The 19,196-nt window shown below is 37.7% G+C and overlaps 1 pseudogene; it reads left to right on the top strand.

Moving 5' to 3' along the window:
* LOC133048230 (nuclear pore complex protein Nup50-like) overlaps positions 1-696 on the top strand; it is a 46,288-nt pseudogene extending 45,592 nt beyond the window's left edge.
* Positions 697-19,196: the final 18,500 nt, after the last annotated feature.

Below are 19,196 nucleotides of genomic sequence, written 5' to 3'. Positions count from 1 at the left end.
ATTGAGCCAATGATGCTGTCCAACCATTTCATCCTATGTTGTCCTCTTCTCCTCCTGCCCTCAATCTTTCCCAGCATCAGGGCACATGTCACAAACCCATCTGATCTGACACCTATCTTTAATGACTGTCAGATTTATTTAGCAAACATTGAACATGGGAACAATGGCAGTGATAATTATCAAAATGAAACTAATAAAATGTTGGTTGAAACACAGTCTCTTTCCCTGTTTGTTTCAACCAAATTACAATAAGAATCATCATTTTTGTTTCATGACAGCAAAACTGAAGCTTCATCTGAAAAGAAGGTGAAATCTGTGCCTGAAAAGAAAATGGGCCCATCACTAGAAGCAACCCATTACCAGATGACTTTGCAAGAAAATGGATACCTTTGTTTTGGGCTTGTTAAGCTTTCTCTCTCTCTCTGACTGGATTTTTATTTTCCTTTGGCAACTCCAGTGTTTTTTTTTGCAAAAGTATTACACAAAGTAAATCAGTTTCTTCACCACTTTTCACTAAAACAGTGGTGAACCAAGCAGAAAGTAGCAGAAATGAAAGTAAATGTAGAGATAAAGGAAAGGTTGATGAACCACTCAAAATAGTTATTACTCAAAAGAAGATGCTTTTTACTCCAGAAAGTATAAACTATTTTACAAGAAAATGAATTTAAATAGAAGGGTATAGAGACCCTGCATTAAAACCTATAACAATCAGAAGCATAGCATTTAGTTTAGGAAGACATTAATTTAGGAAATATACCACTGAATGCTTTGATTCCACCTATAACTGCTCTAAAAAATGAAATTTACTTAAAAGGTGGAGAGGGTCTGTGATAACATATAATGTCACATTAATATTTAATATTCAAAATATATTGCATCTCTGTGTTACTTCATAATCTCTCCAGGTGTATCTGGGAGTCCCCTAAGATATTAAGAAGAGGTGGCAAGAATACACAGAAGAACTATACAAAAAAGATCTTCATGATCCAGATAATTATGATGGTGTGATCACTCACCTAGAGCCAGACATCCTGGAATGTGAAGTCAAGTGGGCCTTAGAAAGCATCACTATGAACAAAGCTAGTGGAGGTGATGGAATTCCAGTTGAGCTATTTCAAATCCTGAAAGATGATGCTGTGAAAGTGTTGCACTCAGTATGCCAGCAAATTTGGAAAACTCAGCAGTGGCTACAGGACTGGAAAAGGTCAGTTTTCATTCCAATCCCAAAGAAAGGCAATGCCAAAGAATGCTCAAACTACTTGCACAATTGCACTCATCTCACACGCTGGTAAAGTAATGCTCAAAATTCTCCAAGCAAGGCTTCAGCAATACGTGAACCGTGAACTTCCGGATGTTCAAGCTGCTTTTAGAAAAGGCAGAGGAACCAGAGATCAAATTGCCAACATCTACTGGATCATCAAAAAAGCAAGGGAGTTCCAGAAGAACATCTATTTCTGCTTGATTGACTACGCCAAAGTCTTTGACTGTGTGGATCACAATAAACTACGGAAAATTCTGAAAGAGATGGGAATACCAGACTGTCTGACCTGCCTCCTGAGAAATCTGTATGCAGGTCAGGAAGCAACAGTTAGAACTGGACATGGAACAACAGACTGGTTCCAAATGGGAAAAGGAGTACATCAAGGCTGTACAGTGTCACCCTGCTTTTTTAACTTATATGCAGAGTACGTCATGAGAAACGCTGGGCTGGAAGATGCACAAGCTGGAATCAAGATTGCCAGAAGAAATATCACTAACCTCAGATATGCAGATGACACCACCTTTATGGCAGAAAGTGAAGAGGAACTAAAGAGCCTCTTGATGAAGGTGAAAGAGGACAGTGAAAAAGTTGGCTTAAAGCTTAACATTCAGAAAACTAAGAGCATGGCATCTGGCCCCATCACTTCATGGCAAATAGATGGGGAAACAGTGGAAACAGTGTCAGACTTCATTTTTTTGGGCTCTAAAATCACTGCAGATGGTGATTGCAGCCATGAAATTAAAAGACACTTACTCCTTGGAAGGAAAGTTATGACCAACCTAGAGAACATATTAAAAAGCAGAGACATTACTTTGCCAACAAAGGTCCGTCTGGTCAAGGCTATGGTTTTTCCAGTGGTCATGTGTGGATGTGAGAGTTGGACTGTGAAGAAAGCTGAGTGCCCAAGAATTGGTGCTTTTGAACTGTGGTGTTGGAGAAGACTCTTGAGAGTCCCTTGGACTGCAAGGAGATCCAACCAGTCCATCTTAAAGGAGATCAGTCCTGAATATTTATTGAAAGGTCTGATGCTGAAGCTGAAACTCACATTTTGGCAACCTGATGTGAAGAACTGACTCCTTGGAAAAGACCCTGATGATGAGAAAGGTTGAAGGCAGGAAGAGAAGGGGACGACCTAGGATGAGATGGTTGTCAGCATCACCGACTGGATGGACGTGAGTTTGAGAAAGCTCCAGGAGTTGATGATGGACAGGGAAGCCTGTCGTGCTGCCATCCATGGGGTCGCAAAGAGTTGGACAAGACCGAGTGACTGAACTGACTGATGATTTCCTTAGATCTTTATCAATAAATATTTATTTCAGTTAAGATTGTTGGCTTTGGAGCTAGACTGCCTGTTTTTCCATCTCAAATATGCAATTTACTAGCTGTGTTACCATGGGCAGGTTAAGCCTTGCTTTCATTCATTGTAACAATAGCACTCCTCCTCTAGGTATGTTAGTGTGGAGACCACTTAGAGTGCACTTAGTACAATGCCAGGCATTTAATACACATAAATTTAATAAATACTACCATAAACATTTAGCTTAAACAACTCCCATAGACAAAGTTTACTAATAGAAGTAAGTTTGGCCTTTAGTGTAGATCCTATAAGCATTTAAAATTCAAAAGCAAAGATTTTATGGTATATAAGTTGATTTTAGAAAATGCTTTTAATAATAAGACTGTCAGTTTAAAGTCACTTCCAACCTGAGACTTCAGTGGTTATTGTGCTCGAACAATTAGAGAACTGCTTTTGTAAACTCTAATCTGAACTGTGGCTTTGAAATTCTAATGATCAGATTTAGTTCTGATGACTCCAGTGATTAAAATAATTGTGCTTTAGAGAAGCAGTGTAGGCTTGGAACAAAATATTAGCAATTGTATTAGTGATTATAGGTGTGCCTGCCATCTGTGGTTAAGTGTTTCAATTAAATCTATAATCTGAAACTGTATTGTTTTACTCAGCTTGATGCTTGGAAGGCTGAGGCTGAGGAGTCCTTTTCTGTTCTGACTGCACCAATGACATTTGGTGGGGATGCATGTACCTGGTTTACTCCCAGATTCATTAGATCACGGGAAAGTTTGCCAAGTTCCAACTATGCATGTGTAGCTTGAGGTCAAATCTGTTTTTCCTTAATGTTCAATTTCCTTATAAAGACAAACTCTGGCCTCCAGAAATCCCCATGCAGTTCTCTTTGTGAAAAAATAAAATTAAAATAAAAAAAATCTAGTGCACTCTGCAGTTCACCTAGGGTTCATTTCCATTGTTCTTTTTATTTATTTTTTTTGAGTTGTTCACACTGAAGATATGCGTTTATATCCTTTCAATTGAGTAGAGACTATTTTAAATAGATTAATAAATGGTGACTTTATAAATTGATACCAGGATTTAAGGATATGAACATGAATGCTAATTTATTTTCATTTTTGAATAAGTAAAATTTGTTACTGAAAACATAAAACAAGTGGAAATGGGATATAGTATTTCTCTATACTCCAAGTGAAATGAAAACGTTATAGATGTAATGAGGAATGAATTATTCTCTAGCTAATCCAAAGGTGGTTTATTTTGATGATTAATGTCAATTCTGCTGAAATTTAATGCATCAAAAATTTCCAAATATTTTCCTACTTTATTGGAAATACAATGGATTATTATTTTCTTTAATGGACAGAATGAGAGTTCCTAGGGGATAACATTGTTATTAAATCTCAGGAACAACATGATAGGCTAAATTTTGATTAGAACAAAATATTAGCAGTTCGTTTATAGTCATGTATGCAGCTGATAGTGTGGTTAAATATTGTAATTCTATAGTCTGAAAATTTATTACTTTACTTAACTTGATATTTTATATAAAAACCAAGGCGATCTCAATGTGCAAAATTTTCTCTTCCTTCACAATAAGCCAAGTCTTTGATCGTACCTAGATAGTCAACATGCTTATAACCAATTTTCATTTTCAATTTATCTGCCTTTTAATATCAACATCAAATTAATCACTGTAGGTGATATTCCTTTGTTCCATAAAAATCATTCTCTATGGCTTTGAGGTAATGTGCACACTTGTTAAATTGAAATAACCAGCCCTTTACAACATGACTGTGGAAAATTCTGAAAGAGATGGGAATACCAGACCACCTGACCTGCCTCTTGAGAAACCCGTATGCAGGTCAGGAAGCAACAGTTAGAACTGGACATGGAACAACAGACTGGTTCTAAATAGGAAAAGGAGTACATCAAGGCTGTATATTGTCACCCTGCTTATTTAACTTCTATGCAGAGTACATCATGAGAAATGCTGGGCTGGAAGAAGCAAAAGCTGGAATCAAGATTGCTGGGAGAAATGTTAATAACCTCAGATATGCAGATGACATCACCCTTATGGCAGAGAGTGAAGAGGAACTAAAAAGCCTCTTGATGAAAGTGAAAGAGGAGAGTGAAGAAGTTGACTTAAAGCTTAACATTCAGAAAACTAAGATCATGGCATCTGGTCCCATCACCTCATGGGAAATAGATGGGGAGACAGTGGAAACAGTGTCAGACTTTATTTTTTGGGGCTCCAAAATCACTGTGGATGGTGATTGCAGCCATGAAATTAAAAGACACTTACTCCTTGGAAGGAAAGTTATGACCAACCTAGATAGCATATTAAAAAGCAGAGACATTACTTTGCCAACAAAGGTCCATCTGGTCAAGGCTATGGTTTTTCCAGTGGTCATGTATGGATGTGAGAGTTGGACTGTGAAGAAAGCTGAGCGCCAAAAAATTGATGCTTTTGAACTGTGGTGTTGGAGAAGACTCTTGAGAGTCCCTTCAACTGCAAGGAGATCCAACCAGTCCATCCTAAAGGACATCAGTCCTGGGTGTTCATTGGAAGGACTGATGCTGAAGCTGAAACTCCAGTGCTTTGGCCACCTCATGCAAAGAGTTGACTCATTGGAAAAGATCCTGATGCTGGGAGGGATTGGGGGCAGGAGGAGAAGGGGACGACAGAGGAGGAGATGGCTGGATGGCATCACCGACTTGATGGGCATGAGTTTGAGTAAACTCTGGGAGCTGGTGATGGACAGGGAGGCCTGGCGTGCTGCGATTCATGGGGTCGCAAAAAGTCGGACACAACTGAGCAACTGAACTGAACTGAACTTACAACATGATTCAATCTGGCTTTCTAGCTTATTCTAAAATTTTCCTTTATGGATCCTCACTTTTTTTTTTTCAGTCAAATTATCCTAGCTGGCCTCATAAATTTTTTATGTTTACTTTTCTCTAAGCTAGCAAGGTGTTTGGACCTCATGAATCAGAATCCCAGTTAATGTGTGTTTGAATGGAGCAGGTACTTATTAAAAATGCAGATTTCTTGGCCATGGTTCAGATCTACTGAATCAGAATATCTGGGTAAAATCCTCATTTTGACAAGCATCTAGATGATTCTCATTCACATGCAGCATTTGTCTTCATCTTTCTAGCCATCTTTCTATAGCATCATTTTTCTAGTACGTCTACCTATTAGGATTCTTATACACCGTTATGAGTTCTTCACAACTCTGTTCAAATCTCATTTCCTTCAAAAAGCCTTTTCCAATTCCCCAAGAATGATGCTTTTTTATTTTCTTTACCTTCTTGTTGCTTGTTAAGAGTCCTCATATAAGACTTACATACTATGTCTTTTGTTTGGGAATAACACTGGAAAATTCATAGAAGTAGAAGATTTGAACTGTATTTTCTTGATCCATATATCAGAAACATATTTTACACCAGGTTAATACCATAGCTTCTTCATTAAGTTATTTGTTTATTCATAAATATGCATTGATAGGCTTCCCAGGTGACACTAATGATAAAGAATCCATCTGCCAATGCAGGAGATGGAAGACACACGGGTTCCATCCCTGGGTCAGGAGGATCCCCTGGAGGAAGCACGGCAACCCACTCCAGTATTCTTGCCTGGAGAATCCCACGGACAGAGGACCCTGATGCTGGGAGGGACTGGGGGCAGGTTTCTTCACTGCATTGTTACTATTTTTCCCTGTGTTCTTTATAAGTCAGTGACTAAGCATTTCATATTCCATGGGTTGGTTATTAAGTTCCACTGCTGGTGGGAGTGATATCCATGTATTAATATACTATTTGGAATCCCCCTTTTAAAAAAGTATTCTTTTTTTCTTCCTCTATATTAAACTTATTTATTTATATCAGTATATACTTATGTATACATTGTAACTATTGTTATTTATTTTATTGCTCAAATTCTTTGGTCATTAGAATCACATCAGATTGGCTCTTGTGTCCATTTGACATGACCCAAACATTTTCATTTTGAATACTTCATTCCTTTGTGACACTATAAGATACTGCAGACTCATTTTATATTTTCATTATATCAGTTCTAGAATCAGCAATAAATTCAAATTATATATACTATAATAAAATTAATGATTTAAATAACAACTTCAAGTAGAACAAGATCATTTTTAAAAAACAGAAGAAAATTTAGTAAATATAAAAATAGAAAATGGTCAATTAGGAAATAGAAAAATAATGAAACATAAATAAATCTAAATGGAAATTATTTGAAAAATACCGTTTTGTTTGTGGAGACACTTTGTTGAAAGAAATGTCTTCTTTGCAACTACCAAAAAAATAAAGAAACCACTAACTATCCTATCACTGTAAACATAAGAAGACACAAATACACAAAATTAGAAATGACTGATGCTGAAGCTGAAGCTCCAATACTCTGGTCACCTGAAGCGAAGTGCAACTCATTGGAAAAGACTCTGATGCTGGAAAAGATTGAGGGCAAAAGGAGAAGAGGGCAGCAGACAATGAGATGGTTAGATAGCATCACCAACTCAATGAACTTGAATTTGAGCAAACTCCAGAAATTAGTGGAGGACAGAGGAGCCTGGTGACCTGCAGTCCACGGGGTGATAAAGAGTCAAGCATGACTTAGTGACTGAACAACAAGAAAATCAAGAGGAAGTTCAGTTCAGTTCAGTTCAGTCACTCAGTTGTGTCCGACTCTTTGCGACCCCATGAATCGCAGCACGCCAGGCCTCCCTGTCCATCACAAACTCCCAGAGTTTACTCAAACTCATGCCCATCGAGTTGGTGATGCGATTCAGCCATCTCATCCTCTGTCACCCCCTTCTCCTCCTGCCCCCAATCCCTCCCAGCATCAGGGTCTTTTCCAGTGAGTCAACTCTTCGCATGAGGTGGCCAAAACACTGGAGTTTCAGCTTCAGCATCAGTCCTTCCAATGAACACCCAGGACTGATGTCCATTAGGATGGACTGGTTGGATCTCCTTGCAGTTGAAGGGACTCTCAAGAGTCTTCTCCAACACCACAGTTCAAAAGCGTCAATTTTTTGGCGCTCAGCTTTCTTCACAGTCCAACTCTCACATCCATACATGACCACTGGAAAAACCATAGCCTTGACCAGATGGACCTTTGTTGGCAAAGTAATGTCTCTGCTTTTTAATATGCTATCTAGGTTGGTCATAACTTTCCTTCCAAGGAGTAAGCATCTGTTAATTTCATGGCTGCAGTCACCATCTGCAGTGATTTTGGAGCCCAAGAAAATAAAGTCTGACACTGTTTCCACTGTCTCCCCATCTATTTCCCATGAGGTGATGGGACCAGATGCCATGATTTTAATTTCCTGAATGAAGCCAACTTTTTCACTGTCCTCTTTCACCTTCATCAAGAGGCTTTTTAGTTCCTCTTCACTCTCTGCCATAAGGGTGGTGTCATCTGCATTTGCAAGAGGAAAACAGCCATCAAAAAAGAGAAAATGTTTAAAATAAACTAATTTACACAACTTTGCAAATAAATTGGTGTCTAGATGAAAGAGAATTTCCCAGAAAAGTACAACTTATCAAAATTGATCTTGGTAATGACAGAAAATATAAGCAGATCAATAACAGAAAAAATAGAGAAAATCTCACCCACCTGAACATTTAACATATACCAGGTCAAGATGGCTTCATAGGGAAATTCGATCAATTAACTATCAGATATTTTCAATACTTTTGAATGATTTAAAGTCATAGTAAAAAAAAAGGAAAACATCCGAGTCATGTTTAAGAAAAAAACAGAGATAGATCATATCCATCATGCACATTTTGTTGCAACTTACGGTTTTGATTTAACAAGTATTTTTGGGTATTCCATGGGTAAGAATGAGTTCTAAATTATTTTTCTAATGTTTAGTTTTATATTCAGTAGAGATATATAATAATTTGTTCATCTATTTCCATATTTACAGACATGCACATTGCTTTCAATTTTTTGCCCCTGCAAATAATGCTATATTAAATATCCTTATTTATATACTGTTGGAGGTGACAGCTTTGAGATTTTTAGCAATAAGAAGCAGATCAAAGCAATGAGAGATGGAAATTATTTTAGGGAATAAATATGACACAAAACTGAATTCAAATACACATTCATGTCTACTTTCTGGAAAATCAGTTTGTGCATTAATAGCGTACTATTGATGATAATTGATATAAGTGAATATGAGCAACATTTATCTCTTTTTTTTTAGTGCAAAAATCCAAATACATTCAAGATATATTTGCTTCCTGAATGCCATGTTCCATTGCAAAACATTATCTTTTCCAGAGAACATTTGTGACTGCATTTCCAAAAAAGCAAAATAACAGTCATGCATGCTTGTTTCCTTGTTAAATTGTTTTAGTCAATTAAAATCAAAGAAAAGAAATACCCAGAGGCTATATTTTAAAATGAGAATTCTTCAGAAACATAATATTCCTTTTATTTCATAATCATTTTACTACTTGAATAGTATGCCATTTCAAATTGACATTACCTTTTCCCATTATTATTTGGTTAAGTATTTAGCCCACTGCAATTTCATAGTATTAAAAATTGCCTTATTGTGGTGTATTCAATATAATAATGAAAAACATACCTATGCCCTAATTGGAAAAGTGTGTGACACTCAAAAGTTAAATAATCTGTTATACTTAATGCAATTTTTATCTATTTATATCTACAAAATATATTTGTACCTAATATATTAACTTATATCTATGCATGCCTATGTGCATGAATAAATATTTAGGTATATATTCACTTGTTTCATATACTGGTAAGGTTATGGTCAAAATCCTTCATGCTAGGCTTTAGCAGTACGTGAACTGAGAACCTCCAGGTGTACAAGCTGAGTTTAGGAAAGATGGAATCAGAAATCAAATTGCCAACCTATATTGGATCATAGAGAAAACTAGGGAATTCTAGAAAACCAGCTACATGGACTGTGTGGGTCACAACAAACTGAAAATTTCTTTAAGAGATGGGAATACCATACCACCTTACCTGTCTCCTGAGAAACTGGTTTGCAGGTCAGGAAGCAACACTTAGAACCAGACATGGAACAATGGATGGGTTCAAAATTTGGAAAGGAGTACGTCAAGGCTGTATATTGTGACCCTGCTTATTTAACTTATATGCAGAGTGCATCATGAGAAATGCTGGGCTGGATGAAGCACAAGCTGGAATCAAGATTGCTGGGAGAAATAGCAATAACCTCAGATACGCAGATGATACCATTCTAATGGCAGAAAGTGAAGAGGAACTAAAGAGCCTCTTGGTGAAGGTGAAAGAGGAGAGTGAAAAAGCTGGCTTAAAGCTCAATATTCAAAAAACTAAGATTGTAGCATCCAGGCCTATCACTTCATGGCAAATAGGCAAAAAGTGAAAACCGGGACAGATTTTATTCTCTTGGGCTCCAAAATCACTGCAGACAGAGACTGCAGCCATGAAATTAAAAGATGCTTGCTTATTGCAAGAAAAGCTATGACAAACATAGACAGCATATTAAAAAGGAAAGACATCACTTTTCTGACAAAGATCTGTATAGTCAAAACCATGGTTTTTCCAGTAGTCATGTACGAACGTGAGAGTTGGACCACAAAGAAGGCTGAGTGCCAAAAACTGATGCTTTCAATCTGTGGTGCTGGAGAAGACTCTTGGGAGTTCCTTGGATACAAAGGACATCAGATCTGTCAATCCTAAAGGAAATCAACCCAGAAGAACTGATGCTGGAGTTGAAGCTCATGCTTTGGCCATCTGATGTGAAGAGCATGCTCAATGGAGAAGATCTTGATTCTGGGAAAGATTGAAGTCAAAAGGAGAAGAGGGTGGCAGAGGATGAAATAGTTAGATAGTATCACCTACTCAATGGACCTGAGTTTGAGCAAACTCTGGGAGATGGTGAAGGACAGGGAAGCCTGTCCTTCAGGACTGTGCTGCAGTCTGTGGGATGGCAGAGAATTGGGCATGACTGAGCAACTGAACAACAACATATATTTTATATGCAAGTGCATGTTTGTCTACTACAATTCCGATATGTAGAGGAAAAAATGTGTTACATTATTTGGCTTAAAACTGATCTCTGCTTCACAAATCCTCACAAAATATTTATCTGGAAAAAAGAGGAAGTCATGTATTCTGATTTTAAACATAGTCTGAGCTGATATTTTCAGTAGTCACTTTGGCAATATTTTGTCTATTATCTTCCTTCCTCTGCCTCCTCATTGATATAGTTTTGGGTATAAGTGAACAAGGGGACCTTAGTAGTAGAGAAGGAGGTGGTAGTTGTCTCTTGTCTTTGAGTTAGACCCTGGGTGTGTGCTGTCTGGGGTCCACTGGTGTCTGGAATGATCATCTTGCATTTTCTCTAACATTTAGTTGCTTGCAATATCTAAAGCAAACATGACAAAAGATTCAGATCTGATAAAATTGACTGGTGGTCACATGGTTGTTACTTTTTCTTCACGTGTTTCTGTGTTTTTGACCTATCTGATAAAAAATAATGTAAAAACAACTTGCTAGAAGTCTATAGGTAACTATTATTAGTCACTCTGATAAAAAGTTGGCTGAAATAGTTTGGCAAAGAAAGTGCCCCACCATGTGGCATGTGGGATCTTAGTTCTTTACCTGGGGATCAAACCCATGCTCCCTGCATTGGGAGCATGCAGTCTTAACCACTGAACTCCCAGGGGAATTCTGATTCCACAGTGATTTTAAATTTCTCTTGTGATTTATTATTTTACCCAATCTTTATTTAGAAGGGTGTTACTTAATTTCCATATACTTATGATGTTCCAAAATTCCTTTCTATTTCTATTATTAACATGTACATTGTAGTCAGAAAACCTTTGTCTGATTTTAGTTCTTTTGAATTTAGCCTTGCTTTATGGCTGTATATATATAGTCTATATTGACAATATTAATTTTCAATGTACACTTGAAAAGAATGTAAAGCCTGTTCTTGTTCAGTGTTCTATAGATGTCTGTTTAATCTAGTCATTATATAGTATTTTTCCTAAAATCCTAAAAGATGATGCTGTGAAAGTGTTGCACTCAATATGCCAGCAAATTTGGAAAACTCAGTAGTGGTCACAGGACTGGCAAAGTCAGTTTTCATTCCAATCCCAAAGAAAGGCAATGCCAAAGAATGTTCAAACTACTGCACAATTGCACGCAACTCACACGCTACCAGAGTAATGCTCAAAATTCTCCAAGTGAGGCTTCAATAGTGTGTGAACCGAGAACTTCCTGATGTTCAAGCTGGATTTAGAAAAGACAGAGGAAATTGCCAGAGATCAAATTGCCAACATCCGTTGGATCATAGAAAAAGCAAGAGTTCCAGAAAAACATCTACTTCTGTTTCTCTGACTACATTAAAGCCTTTGACTGAGTTAATCACAAAAAACCTGTGGAAAATTCTGCAAGAGATGGGAATACCAGACCACCTTACCTACCTATACGCAGATCAAGAAGCAATAGTTAGAAATGGACATGGAACAATGGACTGGTTCCAAATTGGGAAAGGAGTATGTCAAGGCAGTATATTGTCACCCTGCTTATTTAACTTTTGTGCACAGTACATCATGCAAAATGCTAGGCTGGATGAAGCACAAGCCAGAATCAAGATTGCTGGGAGAAATATCAATAACCTCAGACATTCAGATGACACCACCCTTGTGGCAGAAAGTGAAGAGGAGCTAAAGAGCCTCTTGATGAAAGTGAAAGAGGACAGTGAGAAATCTGGCTTAAAACTCAACATTCAAAAATCTAAGATCATGGCATCCAGTCCCAACACTTCAGGGCAAATAGATGGGAAAATAATGGAAGCACTGACAGACTTTATTCTCTTGGGCTCCAAAATAACTGCAGAGGGTGACTGCAGCTATAAAACTAAAAGACACTTGCTCCTTGGAAGAAAAGCTATGACAAACCTAGATGGCATATTGAGACATTACTTTGCTGACAAAGGTCCGTAAAGACAAAGCTACGGTTTTCCCAGTAGTCGTGTATGGATGTGAGAGTTGGATGTAAAGAAAGCTGAGTGCTGAAGAATTCACACTTTTGAACTGCGGTGTTGAAGAAGACTCTTGAGAGTCACTTGGGCTTCAAGGGTATCAAACCAGTGAATCCTAAAGGAAATCAATCCTGAATATTCATTGGAAGGACTGATGCTAAAGCTAAAGCTCTAATACTTTGGCCGCCTGATGGAAAGAACTGCCTTACTGAAAAGACCCTGATGCTTGGAAAGATTGAAATCAGTAGGAGAAGAGGATTACAGAGGTTGAGATGGTTGTATGGCAACACTGACTATATGGACATGAGTTTGAGCAAGCTCTGGGTGTTGGTGATGGACAGGGAAGCCTGGCGTGCTGTAGTCCGTGGTGTCACAAAGAGTCAGACATGACTGAGCGACTGAACTGAACCGAATAGTGTTGTTTAAATCTGTTCCCTTGCTGATCTTCTTACCTAGTTGTTTTATTATTGACATTACATGGATGACTGTAGTTATGATTGCTAAACTTTTCTATTTCTCCCTTCAATTTCGTCAGATTTTGCTTCATTTGTTTTGGGACTCTGATATTAGGTGCCTTGTTGCTGTTCAGTTGCTCAGTTGTGTCTGACTCTTAGTGACCCTGTGGACTGCAGCACACCAGGCTTCCCTGTCCTTCACCATCTCCCAGAGTTTGCTCAAACTCATGTCCATTGAGTCAGTGATAAAATCCAACCATCTAATCCTCTGTCATCACCTTCTCTTCCTGCCTTCATTCTTTCCCATCTTCAGGGTCTTTTCCAACTATTTGGCTCTTTACATCAGGTGGCCAAAGTACTGAAGTTCAGCTTCAGCATCAGTTTCTTCATATGAATGTTCCGGGTTGATTTCCTTTATGATTGACTGGTTTGATCTCCTTGCAGTCCAAGGGACTCTCAAGAGTCTTTTTCAACACCACAGTTCATAAGCATCAGTTCTTAGGCACTCAGACTTCCTTATGGTTCAACTCTCACATCCATACATGACTACTAGACAAACAATAGCTTTGACTATACGGACTTTTGTTGGCAAAGTAATGCTTCTGCTTTTTAATATGCTCTCTAGGTTTGTCATAGCTTTTCTTCCAAGGAGATCTTCCTTGGACAGCAAGGAGATCCAACCAGTCCATCCTAAAGGAGATCACTGCTGGGTGTTCATTGGAAGGACTGGTGCTGAAGCTGAAATTCCAATACTTTGGCCACCTCATGCGAAGAGTTGACTCATCTGAAAAGACCCTGATGCTGGGAAAGATTGAGGGCAGGAGGAGAAGGGGATGACAGGATGAGATGGTTGGATGGCATCACCGACTCAATGGACATGAGTGTGAGTAAACTCTGGGAGCTGGTGACGAACAGGGAGGCCTGGTGTGCTATGGTCCATGGTGTCACAATGAGTCGGACACAACTGAGGACTGAACTGAACTGACAGAAAAAAAAGTTTAAAAATAATAACTCTATGGCACTTTTTCTCAAACAAGAATGAACAGATGAATTTGATGCAAAGCCATATTCCCTAGCTTAAGCCACAGAGGTTCTTATATGGTAGACTTATGTGGGTCACAACTATTTTCAATGAAGCAAGTTGGTAGTTATGATGGAGGTTGTCTTCAGACAGTCATTTGTGAAAACAGAAGCCAATTCACAAGAGGATCAAAAAACGTATCAAATCCCTCATAAGTTGGCCAGGTCTACCTTTAAAATCTTTGAAGCTGTGGCTCTCCCAAGATTGTCTCTTGAATGTGTTTCGCTCTTGCCTTGGCTGATTTATTCACCTCCATCTGACACAGATTATTCTTCCTTTATGCTTGACTTCATCTTGTCCTTCCTTAAGCTCAGCTCAGGTTTTACATCTTCATTTAATGACACTCACTTAATCTAATCTACAATGATCAGCAGGATCATTGCGGGGAAATGCTACTGTTTTCCTAAATAGTAGCAATAATTGCTTAGTTTTAAATTTTCTGATTTAATCACCTTAGAGAAGAATTTGACTAGGACTAGAATTTTTCTTCCCTGAATAGTGGTGAATTCTTGCTGGGCTTGTCAGCTGAACTTGGCCTGAGACTTCAGGGCATGGAATCAGTCTTGATGTAAAGATGTGTGTGAGGGCAATGCAGAGCTCAAGAGGCAGATGACCAGTCCCTCTCAAGCAGCAACCTGGAGGAGCAGAGGCAATTCTGTCTACTTCTTCCATCTACTCAAATTCTTGGTAAAAGGAAGGAGCCATGCCTCCATCTGGACCATATGCCCCATTTTTGCAAAGACTGGTTGGATTGGGAACTAGTGGAGTTGACGTTAGAAGCAAAGACACAGAAAGACAGAATTATAAAGGATAAACTCCATCATTCTTATTAAAAAGGATACAGAAACCAGTAAGACTGGCTTTGAGAGGCCACAACATATTATTCTTTTAGCTCACTCCTGCAGAGACTATATTTGACTTCAGTTTGGTTCCCTAGTATCTTCCTTTGGTTTAATCTTCTGAGTTCCTCAAGGTATTAGAGGATAGAGGGGGGAAATAAGAAGCAATCTTGTGCTCTGTAGATTACTGCAAATAGGGTCAAGTTAAATGCTTATCTCTTCCATTTTATATCTCAGTTACTGACACCACTGAGTGTCACTATCACACTGTACTAACTCAACATTGTTGCTGCTGCTGCTAAGTCGCGTCAGTCTTGTCCGACTCTGTGCGACCCCATAGACGGCAGCCCACCAGGCTCCCCCATCCCTGGGATTCTACAGGCAAGAGTACTGGAGTGGGTTGCCATTTCCTTCTCCAATGCATGAAAGTGAAAAGTGAAAGTGAAGTCACTCAGTCATGTCCGACTCTTAGCGACCCCATAGACTGCAGCCTACCAGGCTCCTCTGTCCATGAGATTTTCCAGACAAGAGTACTGGAGTGGGGTGCCTCTGCCTTCTCCTTAAAAGATACTTAATGATGACTTTTGTAACTAATATACAGAACATCTCTATGTCAGAAAAGGAGCTGATTTATTCTTTCTCCTATAACACTGCTTTTGGTGTAATTTAAAATTATCTAGATATTTAAAGATAAAACATTAAAAAACCCAGACTAGATAACAAAAAAGTTAGTATTTTTTTTCTTAAATCACTTGATTACATTTGATGATGCTCTCATGTAATTTTCATAGGTCTGTATATATGTATATGTGTGTGTGTGTATAGATATATGTTTATTTATCTGAAAGTATATGCATAGTACCTGGAGGAGGGCATGGCAACCCACTCCAGTATTCTTGCCTCAAGAATACCATGGGCAGAGGAGCCTGGCAGGCTACAGTCCATGTGGTCACATAGATTCGTATACAACTGAGGCGACTTAGCACTCACGTACACGTATGCATAGTAAGACAAAATAGAAACTTTACTGTGTGTGTCCTTTTCCTCTTGTGCTTTCCATTTCAACCTTTGCTTTTAATCATATTCTTTGTTACTAGCCAATGTACCTTGGGGCAGTATTTATATTTTCTTTAATATCATTGACATGTTAAGTAATTGTAAAAATGGTACATAGAATTTATAGTTAAATATGTTCAATCAATGACATGTATATAGCAAATAAAAAATGTTTATAGTAATCAAAGGGCATTAGATATAAGTAACAGTAGATTGAAAAGCTTTATCTTAACACATATATGTTTCATAAAATTAGCTAAAAGCCAATATATAAATTTACACATATAACACCTTAGGGTGATAACTCCTCGGACTTTCAGAGAGTATTTTCAAGTTAAGATTTACAGAAAAGTTGTTTGATTTTTCTGGATTTTTTTCCCATTCATTTATTTGCTGAGCACATACCAGGTGGTAAGTAAACAATACAAGCAGAGTCCTTATCATCCTGGAGCTTCTTTTCTATTGGGGGAAGGCAGCATGAAAACATGTAGACAAATGTTAAAAATGGTAACATTTCAAATGGTTTTCAGACTTGTGAAGAAAATAAAGACAGGTAGTGGAATGTGGGAAGAATGACTGGAGAATGCAGTATTTTAGGTATAGAGATAGAAAAGTCATCCTTGAAGAGGCATATCTATTCCAAAACCTGAAATATGCAAAGCAGTTAGGCATGTGGAGATTGAGGGAACCTGCTCCAAACAGAGGGGATCCTGGGTGTGAAAAGCTAGGGGCAGAAACAGAATGACCATTTGAGGAAGAGGAAGAAAACTAAGCAGTTGGGCTCTAGTGAAACAAGCTGTAAAAGGCGATGTAGGAAAATTAGTCAGGGCCAAATGGCATAGTGCTCTGTAGGTTCTGGTAAGATTTGACTCTATTGTAAAAGTCAGGAGAAGCAATAGGAAGATTTTAGGCTGGAGAGCAAAATAATCTGATGATGAACCACATGGACTAGAAAGCCGGCAGGGGACCGTCTGGTTTGGTTTTAATAGGTGCATCACATCAGTTGTCCTAAATTCTCTTCCCCTTTATTTTGTTTTAACTTCATCCAGAGCCAAGCAGGAGGCTGTGGAAAGGCAACCTCTTTTGAAAAACATAATAGTTTAAAGGAATCTATTTCTTTTGGAGTATCGAAGACCATAAAATGTTTGAATTTTGGTAGGTTGCCCACAACAGGATGATTGCCAAAGGATTTAAAAATGCATATCAGGAACAAAATGTTCCCTCATCCACATGACAGAGAGTAGAAAAAGTGCAATCTCTCTCCCCAGTAGCATTCTTTTCTTTCTTTTTTTTTTGACTTAGTATTTTGTTTAATCAATAGAATTTGTACCGTTGCTGAAAAAGACATTTAATACATTTCTTCTCAGTTGTTAGTCAAGTAGTTTGTAATAAAAACTAAACAAGTGAGAAAAAGCTAAAGTTATGTTTCTATCTCTTTCAATTTTCTTCTCTTTCAATGATCTTTCAATAGGTGATAAATTCTCTTCTTTTGCAAGAAGTTCAAAAGGAAACAATTGATAGGGCAGTTATTTCACTTCATTTTGGAGGAAATAAAATAGATTAAAGTGTTATTTACTACTGTCATGTTCCTATTCCATAGAGCCCAAAATATTAACGGTAAAGATGAGTATGTAAACACTTTTGCATATTTTTAAATAATTAGGTAGTAGTTTTAGACTGTCATCAAATCAGTTAAATACCATTAGAAATAATGAAAATGCTTGTGGGATTCTTTACCTAAGTATAAAAACATTTGGCTTTTGAAAGATATATTTGATCTGGTTGCTTATGAAATCTGAAGAACCAATATCTCCAACTATTTTGAATACTTTCAGAAAAATTGTGCTCATAAGTTTTATTTTTTTAGATTAATGGATTTATTATTTTATAAAAATTAGGTATGCTTATAATAAATATTTAAGAAATATATAAAGTGATCATTGGAAGTCCCTCAGTTGTGTCCACTCTTTGTGACCCCATAGACTATACAGTCCATGGAATTCTCCAGGCTGGAATACTAGAGTGGGTAGCCTTTCTCTTCTCCAGCAGATCTTCCCAACCCAGGAATCAAACCGGGGTCTCCTGAATTGCAGGTGGATTCTTTACCAACTGAGCTATGAGGGAAGCCCATACAAAGTGATAAGAATGATTTTTAAAAACCACTCCACATTTTATAACCTAGAAATAGAAATGGGTGATAATGTGATTTCATTCAGAACCTCTCTCGCTCCCACCACTCTCACACTCAACCTATCTATATATCTACACAAACATATGCAGCATGATATAATAGACCATGTAAAATATAATATATTTTAAGAAAAACAGAATCATAAGTTATATTCTTTTAATTTTTCCTTGAATTTAAGCAAAGAAAAGTTATGAAAGGAATTGCTAAACTTCAAATGATTTCTTCCTTCCGAAAAAAGTCAATAAACCCTAAAATATCCTTCTAAAGTCAACTGAAAGATTATGAAAAGCATAAAAGCTTCTGGCTCTTCTAACCTGTGCATTTCAATGAAAGAATCAGTTGACTACCCTGCTAAAAAGATGAGAAAATGCCCCATTTAAGCCTCTTCTAATTTTCCTTCCCCACACCTCCTATTCTCTTTGACATGGATGTGTTTTAAATTTTACATTCACCTGTGTAACCATAATACCCACAGTTGTTTAGTTTTGCACTAATCTAAAATATACTATGAATCCATTTTGCTATGGCTTCTCCATTTCAGAATTTTTTTTATTAGATTTATCTTTTATTTGGTATTCTTTCATTGTCAGTTTTGTTTGTTTGCTTTCATGTTCCAAAGAACTACTCATGAGTGCTGCTTTCCCTGAGTTCTTGAAAGCTTCTGAATGTTTTTCTGTCTTCTTCACAGTTGAAGAGACCTTAACTAAATTTACCAGTTGGTTGGCATATGCTTCCATTTATCCATTTACTCAACACTGTTAATTGAATTTCTACTATGTGCCAGGTACTGGAGAAACACTAAACAACCGTGTGCATACAACAGAGCCAAGGCTCCTTGCTCTTATGAAGTTCACGATTCATTGTGAGTAGCAAGACAGGCAAAGGCATGAATTTTATATTTATAAGGGAAGAAAAGCAGGGTGACAGGATAATGTCTGTGCCCCTTTAAGGGTGATAA

The sequence above is a fragment of the Dama dama genome, chromosome 28 (genome assembly GCF_033118175.1).
Source record: "Dama dama isolate Ldn47 chromosome 28, ASM3311817v1, whole genome shotgun sequence".
Classification (NCBI taxonomy): Eukaryota; Metazoa; Chordata; class Mammalia; order Artiodactyla; family Cervidae; genus Dama; species Dama dama.
Note: the sequence above shows the minus strand (reverse complement) of the source record. Positions and strands in the feature narration are given on the sequence as shown.